Source organism: Antechinus flavipes, chromosome 6 (assembly GCF_016432865.1).
Source record: "Antechinus flavipes isolate AdamAnt ecotype Samford, QLD, Australia chromosome 6, AdamAnt_v2, whole genome shotgun sequence".
NCBI classification, from domain to species: domain Eukaryota; kingdom Metazoa; phylum Chordata; class Mammalia; order Dasyuromorphia; family Dasyuridae; genus Antechinus; species Antechinus flavipes.
Genome location: NC_067403.1, coordinates 240,897,403 through 240,916,425, shown reverse-complemented (window position 1 = coordinate 240,916,425; position 19,023 = coordinate 240,897,403). Strand labels below are relative to the sequence as shown.

The 19,023-nt window shown below is 42.2% G+C and overlaps 1 protein-coding gene across 4 annotated transcripts in view; it reads left to right on the top strand.

Moving 5' to 3' along the window:
• The first annotated feature begins 1,100 nt into the window (after nucleotides 1-1,100).
• Nucleotides 1,101-19,023, top strand: part of CKAP5 (cytoskeleton associated protein 5) — an 81,915-nt gene continuing 63,992 nt past the window's right edge. For 2 of the 4 annotated variants that reach the window (XM_051966472.1, XM_051966469.1), the window contains exon 1: nucleotides 18,556-18,787. The gene's annotated coding sequence lies outside the window, so the exon portion shown is untranslated. Of the gene's footprint in view, nucleotides 1,118-18,555; nucleotides 18,788-19,023 lie in introns of those variants that run through there. The other 2 variants (XM_051966471.1, XM_051966470.1) reach the window with 2 other exon arrangements.

Below are 19,023 nucleotides of genomic sequence, written 5' to 3'. Positions count from 1 at the left end.
GTTAACTGAGGCAGACGGGGTCAGACCGGATCTGAGACCCGATGGCCAATTGTTACTAGTTCTTCCTTCGGTTCCGTAGGGGGAGATCACCGGAGCCAAGCGCATCCAGCGCTAGGACAACCCGATACACACGAGTGGTAGGATGGAGCAGTGAGCGGGGAAGCCCGGAAGGCTCCTGGGAGAGGCGAGGGACGCGGAGAAAGCCTGTTTGACCTGACCGTGCAGTGCAGGAGGGGCAGTCGTGGGTGGGTGAGGAAACTGCGGAGACTGCTGGCTCACATTCGTGAAGGGCTCTAAGAGCGCTACGAGAACTCGCCACTTGGTCCTGAGGACAATAGGGAGCCACTGGACTCGATGGAGAGGCAGTGACGTGTCAACAGTCTGTCTACTGCAGACATTCTCACGAGATGGGGCTCTCGTCGCCTCCCCCCTCCCCTTCTTCATGTTCCAGGCTGATCTGCTCTCTCATCCCTTAGCACACGTTCCAGGCTGGGTCCCTTCCCCAATCCAGGCTGGTTTGCCCCCTCCCCCCCTTAGCACAATCCAGGCTGGTTTGCCCCCTCCCCCCCTTAGCACAATCCAGGCTGGTTTGCCCTGCCCCCTCCCCCCCCTTAGCACAATCCAGGCTGGCCTGCCCCCTCCCCTCCTTTAGCTCGCACTAGGCCAGGCTGTCCCTTCTTTCTCTCCCTTTCCTTCCCCAGACATTGAACTGCATCCCCGGCTTATTGCAGGGGCCGTGCATTCAAGACCAGAAGCACTATGAAGGCCGGCGCCCCGCTGAGTGCTGTGACTATCCAGAAAGGCAGAAAGCAGACCCGGTCCCCTAGGGGCTTCCCATCCGAGGGAGATGACAGGGCCCGGAGGAAACGTCCGGAGGTGGGTGGACCTCCGAGCGGGCGAATAAGCCCCGGAGCTGGGAGCGGAGAAGAGTCTGGCCTCTGCGGCCCCTTTAAGAGCACGGCGAGCGCGTGCCGGGAGCTCTTTCAAACTGGCCAATAGGAGCTCGGTGGGCGGCCCTCCGGGAGCCAATAGGCAATAAGGACACTGCGGGGTGCGGTGGCCTGAGCGGTTTCAAACGGTGTGGAAGAAGGCCCTGTCGGTTCTGGCGCCGCCGAAGGTGAGCGAGCGACCGAACAAGCGAGCGAGCTGCGGAGGCCTCCCCCGTTCCCGGGGCCCTCCTGCGCGGGGAGTGGGGGGAAGGGATCCGGGCCCGGGGCCGGGCGCGCGGGCGCGCGAGCCGGGCCCAAGCTCAGGCTGAGGCGGCGCGGCCGGGTCGGGCCGGGGCGGGAGCCGGGCCCGGGTGGGGCGGAGGCCGCGGGGCGGGGGGGAGGGGGATGGCTGCTCGGGGCCGCGCGCGCGCCCGCCCGTGTCCGAGGGAGGCGCGGGCCTCCGGGAGGCGGACACGCGCGGGCGCTGGGCTGGGGAGGGGTCGCAGTCCGGCTCGATCTCGGCCCTGCCCCTTGGGGGAGTAAGGTGGGGAGTTAAAGCCCAGCTTCTCTAGCGCGGCTCCTAGGAAGGGCTCCAGCCGCTTCTATCCGGGGTGCACTTATTGAGCTCCTGCTGCATGCCAGGCCCTGGGCTAACAAAGGTACTCTTGAGACCTCCGCTGCCCTCGCGGGGCTTATCCTCGCCCCAGTGAAGGGGAGCTTGTAAGGATGCTCCGGCGCTTCTGGCCTAAGCGGCCGAAGCAGGTCGGGCGGACAGGTGTGTGTCCTTGGCCTGCCCAGGTGGGCGGCGTGTGGCCCTCTTCCTGTACTTCCTCAGGCCTCGGCGGGTCTGGTTCGTCAAGGAAGGTGGGGGGTCCAGACCATCTGGACAATGGTGTGAGGTTGGGCATCCGTGGTCATTGTCACCCAGGACTGAAGCGCATCTTTTGTTTCGGGAAACGAGGTTACTAGTTTCTGGGTGGAAAATTACAGCTCTCTGGGAGCCACTTTGCTACACCTTAAGGAGTTTGCAATTCACCAGCAGGAGAGGGTTTGTTTTACTGAACTTGCCCCAGATTTGTGCTTGTCTGCTTGCTTTAATTGAAGGTACCAAAATCAGCATCCCACCCCTAACCCCAATGATCCTCATTTATTTCCATGATCTTTTAAAATATCCCTTTTCTTAAAAACTGGCTTTTTTTCTCCCTGCTTTAGAAAACAAATTGACCTTTAATGTGGGAAACTGCCATTGATACTTACACCCATCTTATAACTTTTTCATGAATCATCAGTGAATCTGAGTTCTTTGGTGACACATTAAAATGTGATGACCCCACGTTCCACTCCTGCCCTCATTCATGGGGACTTCAGTGTTCTTTCAAATGTTCCACAATTCCTCAATCTACCAAATTCCCATTTTTTTCCCTCTCTATTACCTATTGCCTGACTTGAGCTTTATGCAAAAATGGCCACACCCTTCATTTTTCTGTCACCCACAAGTACTCCATTCCATAATCAATACCTGAAATTCTTTTATCCAGTTACCTTCTCCCATCATTCCATCTTTTCCTATGCTTTTCACGATCTAATCTTTCTACTTCATTGTAGTTGGTCAGTATTTCGCCTATATATGTCCCTCCTCCCTCACTTCAACCCTTTCAGACATTTCCACTCTTTTCCGTATTTTTTATTTCTTTGATCACTTGTCCTATCATAGCTTGTGACTTGCCAAATAATAGCCCTAGTCCTCTGCCCCTCTCATTTCTTAAACCATACTGCTGAACAGAAATAGAGGAACTCTCACAAGCTTGCTGAATGGTTTACTACAAATCTGTAATCTCTACTGAATTCTTACTGCAGCAGGGAATTGCTTCCATTTTTCCCTAATTCAGTTTCTCACTACAGAGGATGTGCCAGAGTTTCTTTCTACAAGCTTACAGTATCAACCCTCCTCTGGGGGGAAAAAAAAAAATTGGGCTATTATCTCATCTCTAATCGTTCCCTCTTCTGCTCCCTGCAAACATGTTCAAGTCCCTCCTCTCCCCTTAAACATTGTTCACTAGCTCCCACATCCCACTTTTTTGTTTTCTAGCCAAACTCCTTCCCCTTGAAATCTCTTCTTAGCCCTTTACTCCTAAATCTGTTTTCTGACTTCATCTTTCAACCCCTTGTGCATTCATTATCTGTGGCACTCCATCTGGGAGTGTTTCCCAAATCTCTGCTCTAGGCCTACTACTCTTTTCTCTATACTTTCTCACTTGCTAAACTCGGGGACTTTCATGGATTCAGTTATGATCCCTATGCATATGATTCCCAGATTTCTATATCCAGCTCCCAGCCATTTTTAACTCTCCACTCTTGTATCTTTGTGTCATCACCATTCATTTTAAATTGGCTGTCCTGGAGGCATCTAAAACTTAATTTGTTCAAAACAAAACCCATCTCCCCATCCTATCTCCAGACTTCCCTCTCTTCTGAGGTTCTACCATACTTCTAGGCACACAGGTTCGAAATCTTGGTGTGCCACTTATCATCCCATGTATCCATGTGGTGGTCAAATCTTGCCATTTCTATCTCCACATCTCTTTATTTGTCCCCTTCTCTCTACTCACATAATTACTACTCAGTTCAAACGTCATCACCTTTTACCTGGACTATTGCAACAACTTCCTATTTAGGCTCCCTCCTGCAAATTTCTGTTCCATCTTCCATACAGCCACCAAAATAATTTTCCTGAAATGACAATCTTGCCTATCAGCCCCTCCCCTCCCCTCAATTTCAGGAGCTCCCTATTATTTCCAGAATTGGATATAAACTCTGGCATTTAAAACCTTTCACAGTACCTCCCCTGAACTCTGCTTTTCAGCCTTCATGACTTATTTGTACTTGTGACTATGCTGCAGTTCTGGTTTTTGTACCTTTGCATACTGCTGGTTCTCTATGTCCATTACATCTTTCTTCCTTATTTGTACCTCTAGAAATCCCTGGTTCCTTTGAAGTGTCAGTTCAGTGAAACCTTTCCTTATCCCCTTATCCTCCCTCTCATTATCATCTCTATTGATTATGTTTGTATGTGCTTATGTATGTTCTTCTGATTTGCTCCTTCAGAGCAAAGGCCATTATGCTTCTGTCTTTAAATCCCACAGTGCCTGGCCAATAGGTGGTGCTTCATAAAACTTGTTACCTGATGAAATTTGTAATGAATGTGAAGAGCAGAGACTTCCATGGACTTTGTTTTGATTCTTTGCTAAAACTAGCATGCATGGCTACCCAGATGACTGTTTCATATATATTGGGATGCAAGGTGCTGTTCATCTTTTATCAATCTCACACTAAAGCTTTCTGTAATTGTGTGTTAGAATATGTGGTGTTGTACTGCTTGGGACTTGGAATATAAACTTTGAACTGTAGATAGTAGTAAAATGATTCCAGTTTAGGACATGTACTATCTCGGTGTGATTATGGGATAGCTCAAAAGCAGCGTGGGACAGAGCCTGGACTCAAAAGTATATCCCTTTCCTTTTACCCATGTGACTTTAGGCACCTCACTCCTCCAAGACTCATTTGACCTTTGTGGGCCTTTTCAATTCTAATGCAGATCCCCTACGTTTATAGAAGAGTTGCCATCACTTCAGGGCGGGAGTTTCCACAACAAGGAGTTTCCAACCTGGATGAACTCATAGATAATAAAATTATAGTTCCGTGCTTTCTTGCCCCTTTTAGTGTATATGTACACTAAAGAATAAGAGAAGAACATAAAAGTTTTTGGTACCATTTTGTTGTAGTTTATCAGGGTTTGCCATGTCCTTCTCCAACTCATTTTACAGATGAGGAACTGGAAACAAACAGGGTTAAATGATTTGCCAGAGGGTTATCCAATTAGTAGTGTCAGCGATGGCATTTGAATTCGGGTCTTCATAACTTCAGCCCCAGTGTTCTATCTCATCACCTAGCTGACTGGTTTCATATCTGTGCTTTAAAAACTTTTCATACAAAATGTACTTCGAATACATTTGGCTTTATGGTGTGTTTATTTTTACATTTAGCTCCACTTCTAGATTGTGTGTTCTTTGAAGACACTAGCTGTGTTTCTTTCTTTGAGGGTACTAGCAGTGTTTTGTACCCTCTATAGTGTTTGCGATTACACTAGATCTTTTTTCTTTGTCTTCGGTATTGCAGTGTACTTTTTCAGTGTGGTAGCAGCCCCATAATTTTATATTAAATTCTATGTGATTGGTTCCCTTTTTTTTTTCTTTTTTAGTATAAGAAAGCTTTGTAGTCTAGCATCCAGTACTCATCCTTCAATTGGAAATACGAGCCAAATCATGTATCAAAAAACTCTGCATACCATGGGAGATAGACCACTTATTTTGAACAATGTCCTAAGCAGCACAATTTTTCCAAAATCATGGATATATCCTTCTGAATCTCTTCCCTGTTTGCTATAATGAGACTTAACCTATCTAACTGTGAGTTTTTTATGTTGTGTAATAGGTTACTTACTACTGCTCGGGCTCTTAGGTCATTATTAGGCCAAGATTTGGTCTGGGGTGATTTGGCTAGCTTTGGTACCTCAGTATAGACAATAATACAGGGCTGTTGATGGGACTTGATGTACATGAAATTTTTCCAAGCTTGTGTCCTAGCTTAGCTTTTGAAGACTAACTAGTTTTCAGTTACACATGTCTAGAAACAATATATAGTTTTTGAGGAATTAGCCCTCGTGGGATAGTCAGTGTGTATATTATCATCAATAACCATATTATAGATGAGGAAACTGATATATCTTGTCAGTATCAGAACCTACACTTGTCTGCTTCTAGGTGCAATGAACACCATCCTCTTCTGATTTTGGCTGTGTCCACCAAAAATTGTTCTTCAGTGCTCATCTTAGCCTAAAAGATCCTCATTCTGTGTATTGGAAGGCCATGTCAGCAGAGCCCTAATTCTCTTCGGTTTTGTCAAGCTGGGAGAGATTTTAGGGTAGTCTGGCTGTGAACTGTGTGTTTCTGTATTCTAGGTCAGCCTTGCTGAGGGAAGAAAGTCTCTTCAAAAAAATTGGTCATAGGTTCACTGATGCCTAAGGAGGTTGTGACTAATTCCCCAAGGTCACACAGCTAATAAGTATATGAGGGAACATTTCAACCCTGGTCCTCTGATAGAGTCAATACCGTTTTCAGCATACCATGAAAATTATTATTATTTTGGAAGGAAATGGTAGAGGTAGTCAGAAACACAAAGATATTTGTCTTGGAGTTCCAAACTCCAACAGCAGCTGTAGGACTTCAACAAGTCAGTCTTTTTGAGCCTCAATTTGATATGGATATACCTATTTCACTGCATTGTTGCAAGGAAAGCATTTTGCAAACTTGGTGAAATTCAAACTTTTAAGTGATATATAAATGTGATTTAATTAATAAATTGTTATCTGTTGAGTGCTGGAGAATTTGTGATCTCTGAAAGTAGTGGGAGTAATCAAGAAATCAAATTTTTGGTCTTTTGAAATATTTACATTACAAAAGGATTGCCTCTATTCCTCTAAATAACACTTTCCTAGAGCAATTAGAATTGATTCAAGCAACTATTTACAAATAAATTTAATGCATATAGGAATCTTTGGTGATAGAATTTTAAGGTGAAAGACATTCTAGAATTTTTTAAAAAATTCATAGTGCTGGTGTTCTTTTGACTAATGGTTCCTTCTCAAAGACTTACTTAGAATTTTTTCTTGGTAGATCACTGATTCTTGACTTTTAAACCATTGTTTTAGTCCTTGGAAATTTGCTTCTGAATTTGGAGCAAAATGTCCTAAAAATCATTACTTGAGCAGTAGAGACAGAATGGCTCTTGGAAAAAAAAACTTCACATAAGTAACTGCCCTTCAGAATAGTCAGTGCCTGATAAAAGAGAGGATGATTTGGGAGCACACATTTTTTCTTAGACTAATTTGAGTCGTTTTCTATGTCACTAGTCCCAGACAAGACAGGTTGTCTTTTCTCTTTCTGTCTCTCACTTTTTAAAATCAATTATTATTTTTTTTTTAAGTTTTTACTTGGGTAGGTACATGTAAAAACTTTTTTTGGGTTATACATTACATTTTTTAAACGTATTTTCTTATGAATCATGTTGGAAGAGAAAAATAAGATCAAAAATAAAAAAAATGAGAAACACACAAACAACAACAAAAAAAAAAAAACAAGAAGGGGGGTGGGGAGTGAACATAGCATGTATTGATTTACATTCAATCTCCATAGTTCTCTTTCTGGAAGTGAATGGCATTTTCCATTCAAAGTTTTTTGGGATTGCCTTAGATCACTGAACTGCTGAGAAGAACCAAGTCTGTCAGAGTTGATCATTGCATAATTATGCTATTGCTGTTTTTCATGTATTTCTGCTTCTTTCACTCAGCATCAGTTCATATAAATCTTTCTAGGTCTTTCTAAAATCAGCCTGTTCATCATTTTTTTATATAATAATATTCCATTATTTTCATATACTATATCTTACTCAGCCATTCCCCAATTGATGGGCATCTTCTCATTTTCCAATTCTTTGCCATCATAAAAAAGAGCTGCTACAAACATTTTTGCAAATAGGGGTCCTTTTCTCTCTAAGTTGTCATTTTATAAGGTAATTTAGTTAAGAGGAACAAACCATTGTTATTGTGGGCACACAAATGACTGATTATAGGTCATCTGTGGAATAGAATTCTCTTTCTCAAAATTCTAGAATTTTAGAGTTGGAAGAGACTTTAAAGAGAAGTGTAAAGAAGTAGTTACTTGTTCCAGATCATCTTCCATATCAAATAAATTGTGCTTTCTCCTCCATCAACTTTTCCTCCATTGTCTACAGTTTCAGATTGTAAACTTCCAATGGGCAGGATTTGTCTGTTAGCATACATTTTGTATACCATCTTTACTCTAAGATATCCTCAGTAAATACTTGTGGCTTTTGTCACCTGTAGATCTCTTCCTTTCCACATAAAGAACTATCAAACTTGGTAACATAATATGTTACCAAGAAGATGCAAACATGAATTAGTTACATAAAAGAATAAGGACTTTATATTTAGGTGGTTAAAAAACTCATCTGAATCTAAGAAACACATTCTGACCAAGGACTATGCAATGGTATTTTCATTTTGTTTAACTTGTTGCTATTGGGATGGACTTTTTGTTGCCTCTAATTCTATCAAGAGACAAAATTACTAAGTAATGTAACTACTCCTGACAAGAACTTAGTTTTTTCTCCTTTAAAAGATACTTTGAAGATTAACTTCAAAGATTGTACCAATGCTTACTTTCTGGGTAGAAGCATAAATTTTACAAAATCGCCTCTAATTGTGAAAAGATCTAATTTGAATGGTTATAAAATATATATAAATGTTGATTTCTATCATTAATCTTTAACTAATACATGTCTCTTGGATATTTAACACATACAGTAAAGTAAGTTTTTGAAAATCAATAAGTATTTTTAAAATTGGTAAAACCTCTTAATTTGGGGATTCTTAATCTTTTTTGTGGTATGAACCTCTTTGGCACTCTGGTGCATAAAGTAAGATACATAGAATTATGAAGGAAATCAATTCCGTTGAAATACAGTTATCAGAATGTTATGAAAAAGTAACCAAATCCATCATTGGATAAAATTTTATTCTAAAATTCTGCTTATATACAAATTTCCTATTTATGCAATTATGCCTGACCCATTAAGTGTATAAATAAATATAAACACTTTCCATTGAGAGAAACATGTAATGGATAGAGAACCAACCTGAAAGTCAGGAAGAACTTGGTTCAAGTTCTGCCTCTGAGCTAGAGCTTTCTGAGCTCATATTGGTAAGATCAGTCACAGCTAGACACAATGTTCATTGATCCTGTCATGAGATCATTTTTTTTCAACTTGAAGCACAAAGGACAAATAATTTAGTTTCCTGAGCAAATGAATTATATGTTTATCCATATCTCTTGCTCAGATATAATAGCAGCAGTAAGTTATGAAGGTAGTGTCAGATCATATCAGATGATTTTATAAAATTAGAAGAAATAGACAACTTAAAAGAAAGGGAAGGCGCAGCATGCAAACAAATATATAAACAAGATCTAGACAGGATCAAATGGTAATACTCAACAGAAAGCAGTTATGGTATTGAAGGGATGTGGGAAAAGGCCCTTAGAGAAAGTGAGATTTTGTTAGCTTGGACTTGAAGGAAGCTGGGGAAAAGGTAGAAGTGAGGAGGGAGAGCTTTTTCCAGGTCTGGAAGATAGCCAAGCAACATTCCCAAAATGAGGGAGAGTATGTTGTACAGGAACAGCCAGGAGGTCAGGGTCACCAGATGAAAGAGGATGTGTGGGAAGGAAAGTGGAACGAGTGGTAGCCAGATGGGCTGTGTCTAGACCCCAGTCCTGAAATCAGGAAGACCTGACTTCAAATATGGACTCAGACACATTTAACATTGCCTAGCTGTGTGATTCTGGGCAAGTCCCTTAACCCCAATTGGTTTTATCAAAGAAAGAAAGGAAGAAAACTGGAAAGAGAGTTTAAGGGCCAAGCAGAATGTTATATTTGATCCTAGGAGCCAAGGTAATTGGAAGTGAAATGCTCAGAACTGCTCTTTCTTTATCTTTAGGAAGATCAATTTGACAGCTTAGTGGGAAATGGAGTGGAAGGGAAAGGAGACTTACTAGCTGATATTGCAATAGTCTAGGTGGGAAGTCGATAGAGCATCAGACCTGACATCAGGAAGACTCATATTCTTGAGTTTAAGTCCAGCCTCAGCTACTTGTGTGACTCTGAGCAAGTCACTGAACTCTTAGCCTCAGTTTCCTGATCTGTAAAATGAGGTGGCATGGAAATGGCAAGTACTCCAGTGTCTTTGTCCAAAAAAGGATCACAGATAGGATCAGAATGAGTGGAACAGGAGGGAACTCGCTGAAAGACTTGAGGTGATGAAGACCTTCAGCAAGATGTGGCAGTGTCAGAGGAGAGAATGGAGCTTGGAGAGAAATGATGCAAAAATAGTCAAGCATCTAAGCACTTAGTAAGCATGAATTATTATGTTCCTGGTTTGGGATATAAAGACAGAATTTATTCTCCTGCCTTCAAGTTGCTTACATATGAAGATGTGTGGGCATGTATAAGGCGTAGACAAAATAAATACAGTTATTGTGGAGGAGGGAAAGGATGGGGCTAACAACTGGAGAAATCGGAAAAGGCCTCTTGAAAGGGATGGGATGGCCTTTGAACTGAAAGGGGAAGGGGAAGGGAAAAGGCAGAGGGATTAGTGAGAGAACTGTTCTTGGACACTTGCTGGTGGCTCTGTGACCATGGATAGCCGCAGATTCTGTTTCCTCATTTGTAAAATATGGTTCATTTTTGTTTCATGATACTCAAATGTAACTAGTTATGTATGTGAAACATTATTTGCTTTGTTTTTAGGCTTGGCCATGCCACAGGTTATATGAATTTATGTAAGTTGTTTTTTTCTGGGTTCCAGCTTTTTTGTAAAATAAGGGTATTAGATAATTATTAGGGACCTTTAAAAGTCTAAAACATAGGAATTCTATGATAGTAACTAAAATCATGTTGGACTACATTTAAAATGATGATACAGTAAACATAATGTCAAATAATCATGAATTTGATGATACAAGTTATAGAGCACTTTTGGCTCGTATTCAGTTAGTTTATTTGACTTGAAGTGGTATTATATTGTCAGTTAAATTGACAAGTTGTTAACACTCATGATGATAATTCCTTTACCCTCCAGTGGTGAGGAGGTAGCAAGACTTTATTATTAGAACAAGTTGAAACCAAACTAAACACAAATGAACACTCTATAAAGAAAGAAAATTGTGTTCTAATATATTAGACTGGCTTAGAACTGTAAAATCAATGGACTTTTTCCATCTTTAATTTCAGCTAATTTATCTAGGCCAACAGAGTGTTATTAGTCATTTCTTGTTCTTTGTCTTATCCTGATTTCATTGCATTCTGTCAGGGTTCCTACTGTGTCACTGGGAAACTATTTAATAGATATTTAATTGGGTCTCTTCCTGTGGCCCAAACTGCCATTTGGCTGGCACCTCATCACTTGCCTCCCAGGGACCAGTATAGTACCATTGTCATTATATGGACATCAGACTTGCTCTTCCTTAATTTAAATGACCATTGAAGACCAGAGCACCCTGGGGTTTGAGACCATTCTAAAATAAGACTGCAAACCAATTTAGGACTCAGGTCTTAGGCTCCAGCCTAGCAGAGGATGCTTTTACCTCTTCGTAGAACCCAAATTGGAGAAGGAAATGGCAAACCTCTCCAATATGGAAGATGGAAAAGAAAACCCCAAATGGAATCAAAAAGAGCTGGGCAGGACAAGAGTGAACAAAACACTCTGATGGTCCTAGATCTAAGTTAAATTTGACAAGTCTTTTAGACTTGATAATGTTCCAGGTTGGCATTTAGGAAGGTAACTTCCATCCTGATCCACCGGGTTAAGATCTGCTACAGCATATTGAATTTTTGAGAGATAGGAGTTGTAGTAGATGCAGGGGTTTACCTTGGAATCATTAAGTTTTGGGTTCAGGTTCTGCATCTGACCCCAAGTCATACTATAAATTAGAGAAGAATTGCTGTATTTGCCTGCCTTGGGCATTTCCATATAGATAAGTCATACTTCGATGCCAGGTCAAATTGAACTATTAGGTTAACTATTAAGTTCAAAGCTCTAAAGCTGGGCAGAACTTCAGAAATCATTTAGGCCAATTCGCTCATCTAACAGATGATGCCCCCCACGATCTCTGTGATCCAGTCACTCTGACCTCCTTGGGACATCACTCACACGGGATTCTTCTGCCTCCGGACTCCACATGCCTGGATTGCTTTTGCTTCCCTATCCCGTTGCTGGTTGCCCAGGCTTCCCGCAAGATTCTGCTCAAAGCTCATCTTCCTTTCTCTCTGACTTTACCTTCATTCACACTAGACACCTAGTTTGTGGGGAGCTGTTTGCACCTTGCCTTCCAGCTTAGGCTGTGAGCCCCCTAAGCCAGGGACTGCCTTTCTCGGCTGCTTCTCTAAAGCGCTCAGTTAGTGGATTTGCTATACCAGCCTCGCGAAGAATTGCTTGGGATACATTTTCTTAGTGTGGTTGAGACATAAAAATACAATGGGAAGGCCTCAGAAACATCTAGAGACATGCCTCCTAAGAAGGGATTAAAAGTCAATAATGACCCGTGTGGGAACCGGCCCCTCCTACGGGTGAACTCACTTCCCTGTAGAAACTGAACTCTGTGTGTGCGGAGACCTGCTCGGACTCCAGAGCATCCCCACGGGTCTCTCGCTGTCTCTGGTTCTCCACATACCCAAAGTGAGCGGACCGGGGGGGGCGAGCGGCCGGGGAGGGCTACTGGGGTAGGCGGGTCCGGACGGCCCAGCCCGGCTCGGCGGCCTGTGGGATCTGGGAGGAGTGGGCTCCGATGGCTCCCAGCCTCTGTCCCCGGCACTTCCCTTAGAGGCGGGATGGCCGCCCCTTTGTCTCTCGCGCGTTACCTGGACGCGATCGGAATAGCGGTCGCCCTCAGGGCGGTGTAGCGCGGCCGGCCCCTCTCCCGGTGTTGCTGCGGCTTGGCCCGCCCGCTCCGTGGGGTCCTGGGGTCCCGCCCCCCGGCGGCCCCTTTAAGTGCCGGCTGCGAGCGCGGAGTGGGTGGGGGCGATCTTGGGTGCCGGGACCGCCTGCCGCGCTCGGAGCCCCGCCCTCGAAGGAGGCGTTTCCCAGCGGCCCGCAGCCCCCATGCCGCCCGCCCGGGCTTCTCGCCGCCGCCGCCTCCGCCGCTGCAGCTGCCCCGGCCCGCGCCCTGCGGCCCCCGGAGGAGCCTGAGCGCCGGCGACGGATGGGGGGCCGGAACCCGGCGCTAGACCCACGAGTCTCGGCGGAGAGGAGAGGGGGGGTCCCCGGCCTGACGAAGAGGAAGGCGGTGAAAGCGGTAAACAATGCCGGCTGCAGCGAGCCGTAGCTTCCGGGCCAAGAGATGCCCGGTCCGGGGCCTTGGGCCGCGGCCATCCTGCCGGCATCCTCGGGGCCAAGCCGTGCTAGCTGCCTGCCGGGGCCTCCCCCTCCCGGGAAGGGGACTGCCTTTCCCGGAGTGGAGCCCAGCTGTGCTGCTGTTGGGCGGGGGGAGCTGCTGCCTTCGGGCCCTGGGGCCCCTCCGTTTAGTGCCTTGGGAGGCTGGGGATGAGTAAGCATTCGGGTGGCGGCTCCCCAAGTGCCTGCGGAGGCTCCCCAAGTTGACCTCCTTCATTGCCCAGGTTTAGCTTCTGTTTCCCTCCAGAGGCCTGGCTTCTGTGGCCCTCCCTGGTTGGCAGCCCTCTCCTCAAGAGATGAGGGAGAGCTGGGGTAAGCCGGCTGTCATCCTGTCCCACCCTGCCCCTTCTCTATAGGATGATGGAGGTAAACACCCCAGGCTAGGGCTGGGATGGAGGGGAACTACCTTAAGGACTGGCTTCGATGTGGAGCTCTAAGGGGGCTCCCTGATTTGCAGACCACTCCAGTGAAGAGGATAACGCTAGTCCTTGATAATAGAGAATACTTATTCGGTGGGTGAGAAGTTTGGAAAATTACAAAGAATTTTCACTTTATCATCAGCATTTGGAAGGGAGAAGGGGAGGTCTGCCCTTGGTCAAGCCAGAAAAATCCCAAGTTTTCTGCTATAGTTACATAATTGTGCTGCTCCTTCAGGTCAAGTGTCCTTCCTCAAAGCAGTTATAACTGAGTCTCCTAGTTTTTTTCATTTTTGTCTTGTTTTTGCAGCCACCAACCTCAACCTTTCTGAGTTGAACTTGCTTCATTTATATACAATTTGTAATTCAGACCTGGTGTTTTGAAGTGGGCAAAAGTTAACTTCTCCAGTTTCATTAAACTCATTCTGCCTTTGCAGTAGTGCCTCCTTGGCAGGAAACAAGGGCCCAGGACTGTTAATCAAATCCAGATCTCTTGTATTGTGTAGTGAAGAGCTTTTGTAGGTCAGGAGCTTGTGAATTAGAAATTTTAAAAGTCTTAATGCTATTCCCAACTTTCTCCCTGAACAGTCATTTTCATTCCCCATCTATTTGTGATAGTTTCCTCTTTGCTGGTTTTACCTTTTAACAGCCTGAAAACAGAATATTACAGTTAGAATATGAAGAGTTAAACTTAAAGGATTCTGCCTTGGCTCATGGAATAGTAGAACACTACTAGATAGACTGGGAAATCAAAAGATCTGAGTTGTATATGCCATTCTGATTCTAACCAGCTTTATAACCTTGGGAAATTAACTTTCCTTTCATGAGAGATCAGAAGATTGGATTATATATAGTCACTCTTTTTAGACTCTGTGATCATAGTGTCACTGAATCCTTGTTGGTTGCCTAAACATTATAATGAAAATTGGATCATTTGGGAATTTTATTATATAACTTTGGGCAAAGTTCTAAATTTCTCTGCAATTAGTTATAATTAACAAGTTCTTCCCTGGAAGTGTTTTGAGAATTGTTTTTAATTCTTTTCAAGACATTTATATGAGCATTATAAAAAAAAATTAAGATACCTGTTTTAGCATGCTATTTAATATTGTTTCAAGCTGTAGTTTAAATGTCACTAATTAGGACCTTGAATTAAGTTAGAATTGATAGTAGTTTTAAGATGATTACCTTTGTTTAGAAAATTATTCATATATGGTGCATATCAGCAATGGGAACTTCTCTGCATCCTCTTAGAGATAGCTCATAACACAGTATATAGAGTACTGAGTCACTTATCTTCTCTCTTTGCCTCAGTTTCCTCAACTGTAAAATGGAACTGATAAATGCAACTAGTTTGCAGGATTTTTGTAAGGATCCAGTAAGAAAATATTTGTAAAAAATGCTATAAACATAGTGTCTGGCACATAGTAGATGCTATATAAATTCTCCTTAGTTCCTCCTTATCACCTCCAGACCTTAAAATTTCATCTCCATGTAGTCTCTAATTTATCTCTAGCCCTAACTTCTTTTTCCAGTTCTGTTCTACATTTCTCTCTGTTAAACATCTCCTGTGTCTCCCATTAATACTTCAAACTTAGAATGTTCAAAACTTGACTATTTTTGTCAGGGTTAATTATGCTGAAACCTCATTTTTGATTCTTGATTTTCATGGTTGAAAGTCACCTTGGGCCTTTCTTGTCCAAACTATACCCCAAAGTTATCTACACTATAACTCACAAGTGATTGTTCAACTTCTGCTGACGGCCTCCATGACTTCTTAAAGCCAATCATTGTACTGACATCAAGCTGAAATAAGCCTCTTTGCAAGTTCAACCTGTAGCTCTTGGTTCTTGGACTCCCTTTCTCCTCATCAACTAGAACAATGCTACTTACTCTCTTTCCGCTACTCTGGTCTCTCAGGTATAATTATTATCTATGCACGTCCTTTTCTTTTGTCTGGGCTGAACATGGTTGATCTCTTCTATACACTCTCTAGTTTGTCAACATTGTTCTTAAATAGTTTTTTTCAGAAATTCAATCCATTGCCAAGATCTACTATTTCTAATTCCAAAATACCTCTTGCATTTGTCTCCTTTTCCATCTTCACTGCTACTCTCTTCTCATCCTTATTACTTCATACTTGAAACTATATTGCTGCAACAGCATCTTATTAATTTATCTGACTTCATAGACCCATTCTTATCTATAACATGAAGGGCTGTCACAGTATCTTCCCTAAATTTTTGCCTTATTGAAGACTCTGGCCTCCCTACTACTTCCTGGCCATCCGTATACCATGTCCTTGCTCTCTAGCCAGTATCCTCATTTCCCTCCCATTGGAACCTAAGATTCCACTCCCCTGAATCCTCCAGCTCTAATAGGTGTTTGCCTTACCTTGTTGAGACCTAGACCTCTTGACCACTTCCTTATTGGTTGGTGGTCAATAAATATTTATTAAACAACTACTCTCTGAGTCACTCTACTTAATGTTGCAAAGTGCTGGAATTACAGAGAAAAACAAAAAGAGTCTTTACCGGCAGAGAGCTCACAGTGCAATGGGGAAGATATTCAAATAACTCTCTATATAAGATATAGACAGGATAAATTAGATAATCAAAGAATAGGCGCTAGAATTGAGGGATATAGCATCCAGCCTACCTCATTCACCCCCCACTTTCCAAAATCTCTTTTATAAAATTGTTTTATTCTTCCATTAGCAGGTTAGCTCTTTAAAGTTTGGAACTGTCTTACTTGCTTCTGTTGTATCTCCAGGAGCTAGCACAGTTCCTGGCATCTAAATGAGCAGGATCTTGCACTTTGATAATGGCCTGTCTGTCAGTATACACAACTAATGTATCTGATATCCAGAGTCTTTCTATATGTTCCAAGACTGGGTTATATTTTTTCTGATCTCTCCATAATTTGTACTATGGTAAAACTGGACAATTAACTATTGTTTAAACAGTTCCTTAGTTTTTCAGGTCCTTAATTTTTTTCTGTTGTATTTTTAACTCCCCCTGTGCTTTTCAAAAGATCTAGCTCAAAGAGTTTTCTCTTTCATAAATCTTACACTGACCATACCTCAAAGTGATCTTTTCCCTCTGAATTTTTGTAGTCCTTGATGTACAACTCTTACAGTGAATACCACATGTTGCTTTATATTATGTTGAAGAAATCTAAGCTAACTAAATGCTTATTAGTCACCAGTTATATGCCAAGGCCTGTGCTGAATATAGATACAAAGATTTATCAGAGGACACACAGTCTGCCCTTAGGCAGCTTATTTCTTGCCTGCTGGGAAAATACATGAACACAGATAAAGATAAAACTGTGTAGGCAGTGATGGGGGTTTCGATCCCAACCAACAGCTGGAGGGAGTCAGGGGAGATGTTTTAGAGGTGGTACTTGAGGGAGGGCCTTGGGGAGAAGAAAACATCCTTAGAAAGAGAGTTCAAAGGGGAATGGGAAATAAGATTGGAAAAGTTAGATTGGAACTAGATTATAGAAGCCTTAAATGGCAGAGCAAAGGGATTGTATTTTATCTTTCAGTTAATAGGGAAAGATCTTTCTTCTTTGACTTTGGTTTCCCCCCATCTGTAAGTGTGTAAGCTCTTTGACTCCAGTGAGCTCTTAGCCATCTTTGTATTCCTATCTATTAGATGTTCTCCTAAGTATTTGTTGAATGAATGAAAATTGGGGTGGAATATCTTAAGTTACAGAAGAGAACAACCCTTTTGCTGACTTCTCCAGCCCTCCTATACATAGCTGGTCATGTTTCATTTCACGTGGTAATTACCTCTCTATAGTTGGAGGAAGCCGTAGGTCCTGCCGGGACTGCCACGTTATCTCTAACTTCGTGGCCATTTCTAGGCCTTTCAAAAATTGTTCCCTCATGTACAAACTAGGGATGAATAATGCTACCTGATTGACCTCCTCAGGTTGGTTCAGAAGAGGTCATTGTAGATGCACTTTAATATTTTTACAAACAGAAATCCTTATTGCCTTACTAAAGATATTCTGAGGCTTTTTCCTGAGCAGCATTTTGTTTATCTACTTCTAAGTATATAATTGGAAGGGATACTTTTAATTTCTTTTAAAATATACATTTAAACTTGAACTTAGAATGACCTTTCCTTAGTTCAAATCATTACCCTCAAGAGACAGAAAAATCAGAAGAAAGCCTCCATCATGCCTAAATCCCTCTGTAGAGACCTGATGGAGGATTAGGGGCAAGGAAATGTCTTTTGTTTATATATGGAATACCTATAGGGATGAAAGCAGGATCTTGGGGCAGCTGGATGGTGCAGTAGATAGAGCACCCTCCTAGGAGTCAGGAGGACCTGGGTTCAAATTCAACATCAGACATTTAATACTTAATTAACTGTGTGATCCTGGGCAAGTCCCTTAACCCCAATTAACTCACAAATACAAAAAAAAAAAAAAAAAAAAAAAGAAAACAAAACAAAAGATCTTAAATTGGAGGCTACAAACTAGGTTGCTTTTAAAAAATCTTTTTAAAACTATATTGGCATAATTGATTTCCTTTTTGATTCTTCCTGTGTATTTTTATTTCATGCATTTAAAAACCTCATTTTGTGAAAGATTCCATAAGTTTCACCAACTGTCAAGGATTTCTAACCCTCCTTTTCCACCTTTGACCCCTGTTCCCCTTGAAGCCTTTTTTTTTTTTTTTTAATTTTTTTCTCTTGACTGACTCTAGAAGGGGAGATTTTTAGATAGAATTGTCTTACAATTAGGAGCATCTTTTTTTTTTTTTTAAGTGTCATTATAGTTAGAATGTTTCTCTTAATTATATTATGGCATTAAAAAAAAATAACTTCTAAAATACTTTCAAATCAGAAATTGGTGACTAGAGGACCTATTTCCAAAGTCTAAAGACTTAAGGCATGTGTCATATGATTAAAAGAAAGTCCCAAAATCTGAGTGGTTTTATTTCCAAGATATGTTATATTCAACTATGTTTATTGACTTGTTATCTGGGATTTTTTATATACCTCTAACCCGGGGTGGGGGTGGGGGGACTTTTGAAATAATGTGTGTAGTATTGGTTTATATCTGTGACCTTGGGAATTCTATTTTGTCTACTTTTTATTATGTTTTCTTCTTTCAGGATCTGATGTCCCAAGGCAAGGCCTTATCATGATTAAAAGGAATGAAAGTGTCTACTGTCAGTTGCTAGGTTTTGACTCCAGACCATAATCCTGTTCATAAAAATCCAGGGATTTTTGACTACAAGGCTTAATGAAAGTCTCACTCAGATGAACTGTGCTGAGTCTGGTAGTTTATATATGAACAACTAACTTCTCTTGGAGAGGTGTGTGCATGCATATATACGTGTATGGGTAGGTATAATATATACAAACTAGCTGGTATTAGATGTTGACTATATCACACGTACTTGTTTATCTTGGTACTCTGAAAATCTTTTTATTTTCTCTAGGGTATTCTTTTATGTTATGATGCAATTGGGTAATCAACATCATGTTTACTTAAACAACCTCCATCCTCCCCTATTTAAAGAAAGAGTGTTGTTGGCATAGCAGATAGAAAGCTGCCGATCTTCAATTCCAGACAATCT